The sequence below is a fragment of the Chelonia mydas genome, chromosome 11, assembly GCF_015237465.2.
Source record: "Chelonia mydas isolate rCheMyd1 chromosome 11, rCheMyd1.pri.v2, whole genome shotgun sequence".
Classification (NCBI taxonomy): Eukaryota; Metazoa; Chordata; order Testudines; family Cheloniidae; genus Chelonia; species Chelonia mydas.
The window spans coordinates 56,357,536-56,371,309 of NC_051251.2; the positions used below are offsets into that span (position 1 = coordinate 56,357,536).

The 13,774-nt window shown below is 41.9% G+C and overlaps 1 protein-coding gene and 1 long non-coding RNA gene across 3 annotated transcripts in view; one reads left to right on the plus strand and one right to left on the minus strand.

Moving 5' to 3' along the window:
• The window catches only part of BOLL (boule homolog, RNA binding protein), a 73,249-nt gene that overhangs the window by 3,952 nt on the left and 55,523 nt on the right, over positions 1 to 13,774 (minus strand). The gene's annotated exons all lie outside the window — the stretch shown is intronic.
• LOC122462450 overlaps positions 1,637 to 13,774 on the plus strand; it is a 31,552-nt gene continuing 19,414 nt past the window's right edge. For both annotated transcript variants that reach the window (XR_006284984.1, XR_006284983.1), the window contains exon 1: positions 1,637 to 1,664. This is a non-coding gene — a long non-coding RNA (uncharacterized LOC122462450). The remainder of the gene's footprint in view (positions 1,665 to 13,774) is intronic.

Consider the following 13,774-nt stretch of genomic DNA (forward strand, 5'->3'; position numbering starts at 1 on the left):
ACCATTCACAATTGTATAGATCTCTATCATATCCCTTCTTCATTGTCTCTTTTCTAAAATGAACAGTCCCAGTCTTTTTAATCTCTGCTTGTATGGAAGCTGTTCTGTACTCCTAATTATTTTGTTGCCATTTTTCTGTACCTTTTCCAATTCTAATATACCTTTTTTGAGATGGGGCAACCAGAACTGCATGCAGTATTTAAGGTGCGGGCATGGGTTTATACAGTGGTATTATATTTTTCTGTTTTATTATCTATACCTTTCCTAATGATTCTTAGCATTCTGCTAGCTTTTTTGAGTGCCACTAAACACTGAGCAGATGTTTTCAGAGAGCTATCCATGATGACAAGAAGATCGCTTTCTTGTGTGGTAACAGTTAATTTAGACCCTATAAGTTTGTATGTATAGTTTGAATTATGTTTTCCAGTGTGCTTACTTTGCACTTATCAACACTGAATTTCATCTGCCATTTTGTTGCCCAGTCACCCAGCTTTGTGAAATCCCTTTGTAACAGTTAGCTTTGAACTTAACTATTTTAAGTAATTTTGTATTGTCTACAAATTTTGTCACTTCACTGTTGACCCCCTTTTCCAGATCATTTATGAGTATGTTGAACAGTGAAGGTCCCAGTACAGATCGTTGGGGGACCCTGCTATTTACCACTTTCCCTGGTGAAAACTGACCATTTATTCCTACCCTTTGTTTCCTATCTTTTAACCAGTTACTGATCCGTGAGAGGACCTTCCCTCTTATCCCATGATTGCTTACTTTGCTTAAGAGTCTTTGGTAAGGGACCTTGTCAAAGACTTCTGAAAGTCAAAATACATTATATTGACTGGATCACCCTTGTCAACATGCTTCAGAGACTTCAAACACCCTCAAAGAATTCTAATAGATTGGTAAGGCATGACTCTTCCCCAACACATCACATTTATCTATGTATCTGATAAATCTGTTCTTTACTATAGTTTCAAACAATTTGCCTGGGGTACTGAATTACTTCAGTAATTACTTCAGGTTTACCACCTGTAAGTGCCCGATCACCTCGGGAGCCTTTTTAAAAAATTGACGTTATATTAGCTACCCTCCAGTCATCTGGTACAGAGGATGGTTTAAGTGATAGGGTACATAACACAGTTAGTAGTTCTGCTATTTCATATTTGAGTTCCTTCAAAATGCTTGGGTGAATACCATCTGATGACTTATTACGGCTTAATTTATCAATTTTGTTCCAAAACCTCCTCTGCTGATACCTCAACCTGGGACAGTTCCTTAGATCTGTTACCTAAAAAGAATAGCTTGGGTGTGGAGATCTCCCCCATATCCTCTGCAATGAAGACTGATGCAAAGAATCTCTGCAATGGCCTTGTCTTCTTTGAGTGCTCTGCCAGCACCTTAATTGTCCAGTGGCACCACTGCCTTTTGGCAGGCTTCCTGTTTTAGTTGGGATGTGCTCCCCACACTGGCCTGAAAGAACTGAATTAGGCTGGGGGGGGCAGGGCAATCAGCCAATTAAGCTGCAAATGGGGGAGATGTAGGCTGAGTGGAGGGTGCTAATTAGAAATAAGCTCACCTGTGAGGGAACAGGTGGGGCTTCTATAAAGCCAAGAGGCTGGCATCAGTGGGAGGTGGTAAGGAGGAAGCCTGCAGCCTCTCTTCCTGAGGTAATGGAACAGGAAGGGGAGATAGGAATCCATAAGGAAGCGTTTGCTTAGTAGCTCTAAGAGAGAAGGGTCCGACTAGAAAGGCTGATGGAGGAGCTTAAAGAAGCACATAGGAAAGAGAGCTGTATGATTGGTGAAGTCCCAGACCTTAACTGCTCTCTTTAGGGCCCTGGACTGGAACTTAGAGTAGAGGATGGGCCTGGGTTTCCCTACCAACCACTGCAAAGTGGTATTGCTAGAGGCAGTAAATGGGAAGACTGCCTGAGTCACTGCGGGAGTGACATAGTCAGGGCAGTGGGTGTGAGGACTGCCTGATGCTGCTTGTGCGGAGAGACTTGGAAAGACTTCCCTGAAAGGGGAAATCACAGTGTGACCTGGCTGGAGGATCAAGTCACAAAGCAGGAAGAGAGCAGCAACTGGGCGGAACGAATCCCTGGAATTGCCAGGAGGTGTCACCCAGCAGTGAGTAGAGCATCCCTAACAAGCAGTCATAAAAATATCCTGTTTAAGATTGCACATTGAGTCTAAGTTGGGAATACAGCATAGATCTTCTGACTCATAGCTCTATAAGTAATCCACAAAATCACAGCTACCTTCACTTTAAAAATTCTATTATCGTCATATAGTACACAGCTACAAGGAATCCTTTGAAGTTAACAATGGATGTAAACAAGATTAAAGTATATTAATGCCATAGTTATGACTGAAGAGACATTTTTTCTAAGCACTTGTTTTCAGGTATTGATAACTTTCTGAAAACAATACCCTTTAGAACAGTGGTTCTCAACCAGGGGGTCCGAGGCCTCCTGGGGGCTGCGATCAGGTTTCAGAGGGGCCACCAAGCAGGGCCAGCATTAGATTCGCTGAGGCCCAGGGTAGAAAGTCGAATCCCCACCACATGAGGATGAACCCTGGGCCCTGAGACCCACCACCCAGGGCTGAAACCAAAGCCTGAGCAATATAGTTTCATGGGGGCCCCGTGGCATGAGGCCCCAGGCAATTTCTCTGCTTGCTATCCCCTAATGCTGGCCCTGGCTTTTATATGCAGAAAACCAGTTATTATAGCACAGGTGGGCCGGGGAGTTTTTATATCATGTTGAGGGGGCCTCAGAAAGAAAAAGTTTGAGAACCCCTGCTTTAGGATGAAATTCTTGATTTTTGTTCTTAGCCCAAAGAAGAATTTTCTTCAAAACTTTAGTATATCTCTCTGTTCAGAAGTTGTGAGATTTAAGAGATAACCTCAGTAAAATTAATGTGTGTGTCTGCAAATTTTACACATCTACAGAAGACTTCTGCTATCCATTTTTCAGGGAAAGTTTTGTTAAGATCCTTCCAGTTCTGGATGCATTTACCAACTTTAAGTTTTCACAAACTTAAAAAAAACACTGAATTAATTTCTACAGGCTTCCCTTGTTTTGTACACCTAACTGTAACTTAAAAGCCAAGTCACATTTGAAAAATATCAGCACACTAGGTTTAAAGTTATGACTGCTTGAAATCAGCCAACTGAACAATGAAGAGGTACAGACTCAAAACCATCTTAAAAAATATCAGGATGGTTCAAAATTTCAGGTGAGTTGTTTTGGGAGGCCTGGATTCAGTAGTCATTGGTGAAGGACAACTGGGTTAAGGATTAGCTCCATTTATGGATGGCTCACAGATAAGGACAGCAGCATTCAGGCTATGTAAGTGTTTTAACCTGGATCAATTTGGTTTAACAAGTTGCACTGCCCATATTAATTTTTAAAAAACAAAACTCAAAAACAAGGATTTTCCATGCAACCCCTCCCCCAACCATTAATGCAATGATAAGGATGGATAAACTAATGTTTAAAAGTTGGAAATACAAAGTGAAAGTTAAACGCTAAAACCATAACTTTGCCCCTTTGTTCTTAAACTTTAAAATACGGTCTCTCTTCATAACACTATACAGAACCTCAGAGTTATGAAGACCCTAGGAATGGAGATTGTTCATAACTCTGAAATGTTCAAAACTCTGAACATAACATTATGATTGTTCTTTTAAAAATTTACAACTGAACTTTGACTTAAAACAGCTTTGAAATTTTACTATGCAGAAGAAAAATCTCATTTTAACTTCTTAATTTAAATGAAACAAGCACACAAACAGTTCTCTTACCTTGTCAAATTTTTTTAACTTTCCCTTTGTTTTTTATAATTTACATTTACCTGTATTTGCTTTTTTTTGGGTCTCTGCTACTGCCTGATTGTGTACTTCCAGTTCCAAATGAGGTATGTGGTTGACCAGTCAGTTTGTAACTCTGAGGTTCTACTGTATATTATTTGTAAAATATTTCACACAAAATAGATAACTTGTAATGTCTTGCAGTGTCTTCCCCATTCTTGTATAATTATACTAGATTATTATGACATTAAAATTAGTTTATCTTTTGAATTAGCAACAAATTCTGAGAGCTGATGATCACCTACTGACTTCAATGGGAGTAAATGGTGTTCAGTAACTTAAGACATTTTATATGGCAGTTCCCTTTGCTAAAATATAGATTTCCCAATAGCCATATAACTTATATCTACCAAAATATTTTTCTCTTTCTTTTACACATGTTGTAAACCTTTAAACAGTGTTTTCCTGGATAGAGTTATAGTAACAGAATATATTACACCCAAAACCTATGTTGAAAGAACATTATTAAGATTGCAAAGAAAAGCACTCTAAAGTTGGAAAATAAAATTGCTTTGCAAACTTAATTCAGCCCCCTTGTGCATATGTATTACTATACAGTCTTTAATTAGATGACCACTAGAGCTGGCCAGAGAACAACAACTGAATTTTGTGGCAACTTTTTGAGGTTTCAAATTTTGTCTTTGTTCAGCACTGGAATGGAAATTTTTGTGAAATGGAATTGTGCTGAAACATCTGTTTTCAGATGAAAAAGGTCAAGTTTTTGATTTGGGCGTCTCTCTCTCTCACCCTCACCGCAGAGTCCAGAAACCCTACCATTGAAAATTTCACTGAAATAAATACATTTCCATTAAACATTTTGGCTACAACTAAAAGCATTTTTTGACAAAAAATGTTTAGTTGGAAATGTTTCAACCATCTCTAATGTCCACATGCTATTTTTCTATAGGGCTATATCATTCCATGCACAGAATTGATTGTGCTCACTCAATGAGCAGATATCAAATATTTTGTTTTCTCTTTGTTTAATATTTGGTCCCATCCATGCCTCATTTACTGAACTGTATCCAAACCCTTCTCTTAAGACAGAATTATTGAACTCCACATGTACTTTTCTATAGCACTCATCACCACAGTATCTAAGTCTTTGACAAATATTAATGAATTAATTTTCACAATAGGCCTGTGAGTTCCACATCCATCAATTTACACCCGCACAATTCATCAGCAGGGTTGGAACCTTTTGTTCTACCACACAGGCCTCTCCCACTTGAGCTAAGTAACTGATAGCAATAGTAGTGTCATCCTATATGTGGACCAGCAGTAGAAGAGGAAGGGACACTCTGCCAGTAGGTTTCAAATATATTTGCCAATAGCAAAGGAATGGTGAGACTTAGGAAGCATGGGTTCCATTGCAGACTATGGCAGGGAGAGTCTCTAGTGGGCACAGGCTCTTCTGCACATACCCCCAAGCTTGATTCCCTTCTGTTACATCCCTTTGAACCTGTCCCTATCCTGTCTCTCCCCCACTCCAGACTCCTCATTCCAATCCCTTTTTCCTCACCTAACCAGTTCCAGTCTTCACTGCCCTCAGTCTTCTCATCGCAGACCCACCTCTTTCCCAGCAAGCCCTTGTCTCCACCCTTATCCAGTCCCAGTCCCCCCAGTCACCTGGCCCAGCCATTCCCAGTTCCCTCCTAACTGCCCTGGATCCTTACCCCTACTCTTTTTGCCTAGCTAGTCCAACTTCCCCCGTCCTGGCTCCTCATCTGATCTGTGTCTCAAACCTCACCCTAGCCTCCTGTGTCCCCCTCACCCACATTCCTCATCTTCACTGGCTCCCAGTCCCAGTCTCCATCCTTGGGCTCCTCATCCAATCTCAGTAATATTGTTTCCCCCAGCCCCTTGTCCCAGTCTCTTTGCCCAAGCTATCTCCGTTCTCTCCCATCACCCTGCCTCCAATGTCAGATGTCTCCCCTCCTGCCTCACCTCCTTCTCCCCAACCCACCAGTTTTCAAGTCCAGTCCCCCCTCCAGCTTTTTATCCCCACCTTCTGCCTCCCAGTCATCCCCATTTCTATCCCAGTCTCCTTGCCCAGACAGTCACAGTCTCTGCTCCCAGCTCCACTTCCCAGTCTCTTCTCACCCCAATTCCCAGTCTCCTTCTCCTTCCACTTGTCACTCCCCCAGTCCGGCTTTTTTCCTCAAGACAATGGAATCAGGCAGCTTCCTCTTCCATGCTGTCTGGGCCCAGCAAGGGATAAATGGGAGCACAGAAGAGAGTCTCCCTGCTCTCTGTTCAGGTGCCCAGACAGGGCACAGCCCACAGCAATCCAGAGCTGCAATTGCAGGGAAAATCCTGTTCAGCTCCAGGATGAAGTACGCGCAGCGTAGACAGAATCTTTGTGGAATTTGGCTGCTAAAATCTAAAGCTGTATCTACACTACAGACCTTACAGCTGCGCCGCTGCAAGGTCTCTTGTGTAGCCTTTTTATGCTGGCAGAAGAGAGCTCTCCCACCAGCACAATTAAAACACCCCCAAAGAGCGGTGGTAGTTATGTTGGCAGGAGACGCTCTCCTGCCAACATAGCGCTGTCCACACTGGCATCTTTGTTGGTCGGGGTGTTTTTTTCCCCCACTCCTCTAAATGACAAAAGTTTTGCCAACGAAAGTGCGGTGTAAGACATAGCTAAGTCTCTACTGAGAATGTGCGAAGTGCAATTTTTCAAAGATTTATAACTAGGCCAAATTTTTTGGGTGGATTTTCATGGAATGGCAAAAGGCACATCCCTGACTCAAAGGTCACCTCCTGTGCCAAATTAAGTCCCTGTTCCAAAGCATGGTGGGCACTACAGTTCTTTCAAAGAAAAGGTCACCAGAATTGTTTTAACATGGGCCAAACAACATATTTGCTACACATTACTGAAAACCCTGAACCGTTTTGGCTGAAATTTTTCAAAAAAGTTCAGCCTGAGACAGACACCTGGCATGGAAAATTTCAGCTCAAATGTTTAAAGCCTAGCAAAGTTATAATCAACTGAACACAGGGCCTTATAATGGGAATCGTCAGGCAACTTTAAGAACAAGGTGCTACTATCCCTGAATATAGCTGATATTTATTTATATTTTTTGTTTGACCGTCTCTTAAATAGAAGCCTGTTTATTTCATATTTTCCAGGTACCCTATCCTAAATCTGTCTTTAAAAAGTCCAAATCATACCTTCTCTGAGCACTGGATATATTTTTAAAAAAAATATTGAGCTTTCTTTTTGGACAGAGTCTGCTACCTTTACTCATGCTGAACAGTATTTTACACCAAGAACAGTCCCATACAAATCAATGTGACTGCTTCTTGAGTAAGACACTTACACACATGGGATAGCATATCAGATTGAGTGCTTAATTACCATTCTACTAAGTTTTTTCTATTAAAAAAAATCCTAGATTTTTTTAAAAGAAACAGCTTCCTTGTCAAAATAAAGAGGATGGCTGTGTACTTGCAACTGAATATATAATTCCAGAGCATGAAATAATGTTAAAAATTAGAGATGGGCACTCAAAATAGGATGGATGGAGAAAGGGATAGAGTGCTTACTAACAAAGGAAAAGAGAAAAAGGATGTCAAAAAGTTTTAAATAGAATAATCTGGCAGTAAAAATGGCTCAATTTTAAATTTTCAACTTAAAGACAAGGTTTCAAAAATAAAAAATATTAAAATACTTTAAACAATCATACTTTCAGGAAAAATAACTCAAAACATGCACAGAATCCTGGGAAGTTGGACTAGGAAGAAAAAACTGGTGGAGGAAAAATACGCAAGATTCACAGTCTCAAGGATGAATGATATGGACTACACAACTTGTTTTATAAAAATGGACAACTGGTTCAGATTAATAAAGGAACTGACACAAACATACAGCAGATAACTAGAGAATCTTGCAGATTGGGCTGGTTATACTTTGGCACACTTGATACCTAACCAGTTTGCAACAATCAGGCATTGCAAAGAATGAACTGACCCTAAGTTTCACAATGGGCAGCCGCTAGCCGGTTCGCTGAAGATGGATCTTGGCCACGTGGGAAGGACTGGACAAGAAAATCAGTACATCTTGAGTAGAGCTGCCAAAATGGCTTAATAATGAATGCTCCACAATGTCTGTCAAGTAAAGAGAGAGAGAATATACAGATCAGAGAAACTGGAGGGAAACACTAAGCTGAAATGAGAGCAGACTACAAATACAGAAAAAGAATAGATGGTAAAGAGAGTACAGAAGGAAACAATGTACAGAAAGACAGAAGACATTTCCCTGAATCAACACACATTAATATGAAATGCATCAAAATTACTCAGTGGAGTTCAAACAATATTTCTATTCTACAGACTGAGACAAGCAGATTGTGCAGGGAGACAGAACCCATAAGCTATGTTCCCAGTGTCGTGAGAGACTGGTTGTATAACCTTGAGCAAGACACTTATCTTCACTGTGCCTCAGTTTTCTCACCTCTAAAATGAGTATAATAATACTTACCCACATCAAAAGTATATTGTGAGGCTTAATTCAAGTACTTTGAGATTTCTGGTAAAAAAATGTTTTAAAAGTGCAGAGTATATATTAATGGCTACTGACTTTTTCACAATGCCTATCCCATGACTTCACCTTAAAAAATGCCACAATAAAATCATAGCCCTAATTATATTAACTAGAAATAAAGCAAAGCATTTTGGTTCATTGGGGTTTTAATTCCAAAGTCTGAAAGTCTTTTGAATACAAATGAATTCACAGAACAAACATGACTGAAAGGTCCAGGTATCTTTCCTGAACCCAAGGATACTCCACTCAGAGGTGAGTCTTCTTCAGAGACCATTCTTGAAGAAGAAATGATCACCACACCTACAAGACTGACTAGCAGTACTTACAGATTTCAGAATTGTTCTCTTGGAACAGGCATCTACCTTAGTTCCAACATTAAAAAAAATGATTTTGAATTATGAGTCCCATGCACAGCTTTGGAAATTTCAGAAATGGACACAGGTTTTCCACATAAAATGTAGAAGCTAACTTTGTCCTATTAGAAAAGGCTTTGAGACCATTTGGTAAAAGAACGCCTTGCCATAACAGCACTAAATGCAAAGTCTGATCTATTTAGACAATCTGTAGACTGAGATGGTTGCTTTGGGGGACAAATCTAAAAGGGATGCAAACAAGGCGCAACCAGAAGTTATGGTCTTGATGCAGGAACCACATTGTGAAATGCAGGAAATCAGATTAGATGATTATAATGGGCCTTTTGGCCTTAAAATTATGAATCTATTATGGTAATTTGTGGAAGGACTTTGTCTTATCCATACAGCTCAATACTCCTAACATTCAGAGCATAATTCTCCTTTCATTCATCTCAAGTTTAACTCCATTTATGGCATGGGAGTTACTCCTAAGCTACATTGGTACAAAGTGAGAGAATGCAGCAACCTGATTTGTGCAGCGCCCAGATACCATAAAAATATATAAAATATATGTATTGCATGTTTGATATGAGTTGTTCAAAGTCACTGTGCAGTAAACCCAAGTGATCCTAATGTAAAGCGGAACTCATACATTATGACAGTAAAGAGAGAATGACCTTCCAGACCTGCAGGCTTGGGTGCTAGAAGGGAAGAGGGGAGGGGAGGGGGAGAGAGAGAGTGTGTGTGCATGCACAGGCAACCCCCACCCACCAGTCTGATGGTCCTGGAGTGTGCAACCCCGCCCACCCGCCTAACCCTCCTTTTCCCTTCTGAGACCCTGCCCCCCCACACCTACCCAGCTCTCCTGGAGTCTGTCTCCCAATCCTCCTGGAACCTTTACCTTCCCACCCTACTTCTCACTTTACCCTCCCCACTGGCCCTCAGGTGATGGGTCTATCCTGTTTCCTGAATCTGGCCAGTCCCCAGCACCAGGAGGAACCACCCCACACTTTCTGCAGTCTGCAGGTGAGGGCCTGGCTGCCAGCCTGCAGCACAACACAGAACAGGTCACCAAGATGCCAGCCAGCTGAACTATGGTATACTCACTCCCATTAAGGTTTTAAAATGTGGGGGCACATGCCCCCTCCCCCCCTGCTTTTTAATGGGTCTTTGCTCCTCCTCACCTGGTGCATATTCCTGCAAGGTGAAAAAACCAAGGCCATTTAAAAACAAAAGTAGTGGCAACTCCGATGTTCTGAACAACATGAATTAGAACTGTGGGTAGCTTATTTAAAACCCTAGAAAATTCTGAATCCACTGGTGAACTGAACTGGTTGTGACTGGACTACATTCAGTTCTGGGCTCCTAATTAGCAGAAAGATGTTGAGAAAATGAAGAGAGTTAAGAGAGAAGCTACAAAAATAGTGAGGGGATGGAAATAATTACATGTAAGAAAATATTAGGAGAGTTACATTTGTATAACTCTGGATTCAATAGCTGATATGGCCTATTCTAACAACAACAAAAAAAGAGAGATCCTCATGCTTAGAAATGCTCTGATTCAATTCTAGACAAAGCTAAAAATATGACTGCAGTCCTTAATTTTTTTTTTTAACAATATCTTAGAACAATCTCAGGCAGTAAAGAAAGCAAAATCCTTAAAAAAACAGAAAAACCTGCCTACCTTTGACAGCAAAATGACTTAACTTGCAAGATAAAAAGTTACTTTCCTGCAGAGAACTTACGAGTCATAATACAGAGTGTCACCATCAGTATAAAAAAATACAAAAACCCCAAACCCAACCCACAAAACCCCAAAACAACATATGGTTGATGACACTGGCATCTGTTATACCTGATCGGCACATATGTCTTCATCTGGGGGCATCTGTCTCATCTAGAATCTAACTTAACAGCAGAGGCTTTATTCTAGAGGTTAACTTTTACACAGAACAATTTTTAATAAAGCAGATGAATGTCATGTCAAAGAATGGTTCAGTAAAAAAGTGCAGAAAATAAGCATAATCTCACAAGTCATTTTTTAAAGCTTCTGTACACATAAAGCGGAAGGTAAACTGGATACTACAAGCACTATGATCATCATGATACTTAATGGTATGGGGCATACATGATTAGGATTTAATGAAATATCACACCTCCAATTTACTTTACCGATGCCAGTAACATTGATGAAGATGCTTACTATGTATAAAAATATAAAAAGAGTTATGAAGATGAGCTACAGAAAGAAAAGGGAGATGTTTCTTGAGTGTATGAATCACTCCTACAAGTAGTATTCTTCACAGATTCATACTTAGCCTCTGACTTTTTTATTCTAGCTCCCTAATTTTAATTCAAGACTATCTTTAATGCTCTAGCCCCCTCTACTGGAAATCTCTAATGGATATAGGTCTTCCATTAATGGGAGATTTTTCAGAATTTTTAAATTTCCTATTTACAAGAAAGTCCAGCGTGCAGAGCAATGAAAGGGAACTCACACACATATATAAAAGGATTGGCGGTGTTTATCACATTGTTCATAAAACGGAGGTGAATTCTGGAGCTGGAGGTCTTTCTATAAGGATTCCTTGGAGGCAGCTTGGTGCTCGCCTGGAGTGAGCTGTAATACCCCAAGAGGGGGGAAGTTTTGCTATTTTGTAGCATTCTCAGATGCATCCCAAAACCCACTTAAAAATCCCCTGAGGATATGGCTTGTTCATGCCATCTTTCTGCTATGGATTTGGTTCTTTGGAGGCAGAACACCAGGGTACTCCTGCCATCAAGGGAGTGAAGTGTCCTGTCTTTGGAAAAAGCATGGGGTTTTGGGAAGAATACAAGTAAGTGATTGATGTGGAACTCAGTCACAATCTATAACCCAAGGGAAACTTTCTCTTTGTGGAATACTCTATAAGGAGAGTCTGCTATCATGGCTGCTAGCTCACTGACCCTTCTGGCGAAAGTGATGGCCATTTTCATGGACAGATGGGTCATGGCATGTTGCCAAAGGTTCCAAGGGTGGACCTGTGAGCGGTGACAGGAAAAGGTTGCGATCCTATTGAGGCATAGGTTTAATGACCGGTGGGAAAGTCCTGATCAAGCCCTTCATAAATTGCACAGTAGCCAGGTATGTAAAGACAGAAAGTCCCCCTACTGGAGGGAGAAAAGCACTAATTGCTGCTACGTGTACTTCCAGTAAACTCAGGGCCAGACTTGAAGATTTTAAGGAGAGGAGATAGTCTAGACTAACTGGAAAACGCACAGCACCTAGTGAATGTTGGTGGGAACATACCCAGGCCAAAAAACACCACCATTTAGCCAGGTAGCATGTTCTAGTAGAATCTTTTCTACTTTAGTTATTTCCTGAACACAGGGGTGGGTGGGTGGGAGCATGAGTGTTCTATTTCCAACGCCTATCCAAATATAAGGCTGTGAAGTGGAGTGAGCACAGGTTGGGGTGCTTGATCTCCACTCCCTCTCCCCCATCCTGAGTTAGGAGATCCTGAAACAGGTGGATCCTGATAGTGTGGGCATCATTAGAATTCCATGAACCAGAACTGTCTGGCCCAGTAGGGTGCTAGGAGGGTGATGGTGGCTCTGCTGCAACAGATCTTCCATACAATCTGTGGTAGTAGAGGGATGGGAGGAAAGGTGTATCTGATCCAGAGGAGCACATGGCTCCCCTGGAACAATACCCAGAAAGCTTTTTGTTAATCTGGGGTGCAAAGAGGTCCCCCAACGGAGTTCCCCACTGTGAGAATATATTGGTTAGAACTGTGTAGTGGATCTCCCATTTGTGGTCTGCAGATAAGCACCTGCCCAACTTGTTTGTCAGGGAGGTGTGGACATCCAGCAGGTATGTAGCCTGTATTGTAATATGGTTTCTGATACACCAGTTCCAAAGTCTGATTGCTTCCAGGCAGAGGAGCTACAGATGATATGAACCTTGCCTCGCCACTAGGGGGAAGATCACCTGCATACTCAGGAGTGGTGAGCACTGTATGCTTAATGTGTATATTCTGTTTAGGTAACTGTTAATAAATAGAGGTTAAGGATATTATTGTGTAAGGCTCTTTCACTAGGAAAAGACCCTGTAGAGCCCTGAGTCCACCGGGAATGGCTGTTAGCCATGAGCACATGGAGGGGTAGAGCCTGGAACCCACAGAGGGGTAAATTTGGGTCCCTTACTTCCTGAGCACCCAAAAGAGAGAGTAGTGGTGGCGAGAGACCTAAGTTGTGCAGGTAACAATCTTTTTTGGGGATTAGGAAATATGGGGAGAAGAACCCTCTCCCTTGGCCCTGAGGTGGGACGCACTCTATCAACCCCCAGAATACAAGGAATTCCACCTCTTATCGAAGACTCAGTTGGTGAGAGTGGTTCCCAAAGGGGGATCAGGAAGGTGGTTGCTGAGGCGGGAAGAAAAGAAACTCTATGAAGTATCCCTGGTAGTCTCCAGGACCCAACTCTGTTTGATGATCTTGTTCCAGCTGAGGGCGAATGAAGTAAGACATCCTCCAAAGATGACAGGAGAGGAAGTTGATGGCATCATTGGTGATACGCGGGTCTTGACATGCATGTCAAAAATGGCCTTTGGGCTGTGGTTGGGAATAAGTGGAGGGAACTGAGGAACGGGACCTCTGAATCCTCTGTCATTTATGCAGACTCAGGTGGATGCTGGTAATATGCAATGTGTGAAGGGGGTGGTCATGGTCTAAAGCAGCGTTTTTCAAAGTTCGGGTCGTGACCCAGAACTGGGTTGCAGCATGTAAGGCATGGGGTCTCCTTGCTCAGCACCCAGGGACCCTATCAGCTCTGGTCAGCACTGCTGACTGGGACATTAAAAGTCCCGTCGGCGGTGCTGCCCAGTTAAGGCAGGCTAGTGTCTACCTGTTCCGACACTGCGCTGTGCCCTAGAAGCGGCCAGCAGTGGGTCCAGCTTCTAGGCAGGGGGGCCATCGGGCTCTGTGCACTGCCCCCCGCCCCGAGCACCGGCACATGGGAGCT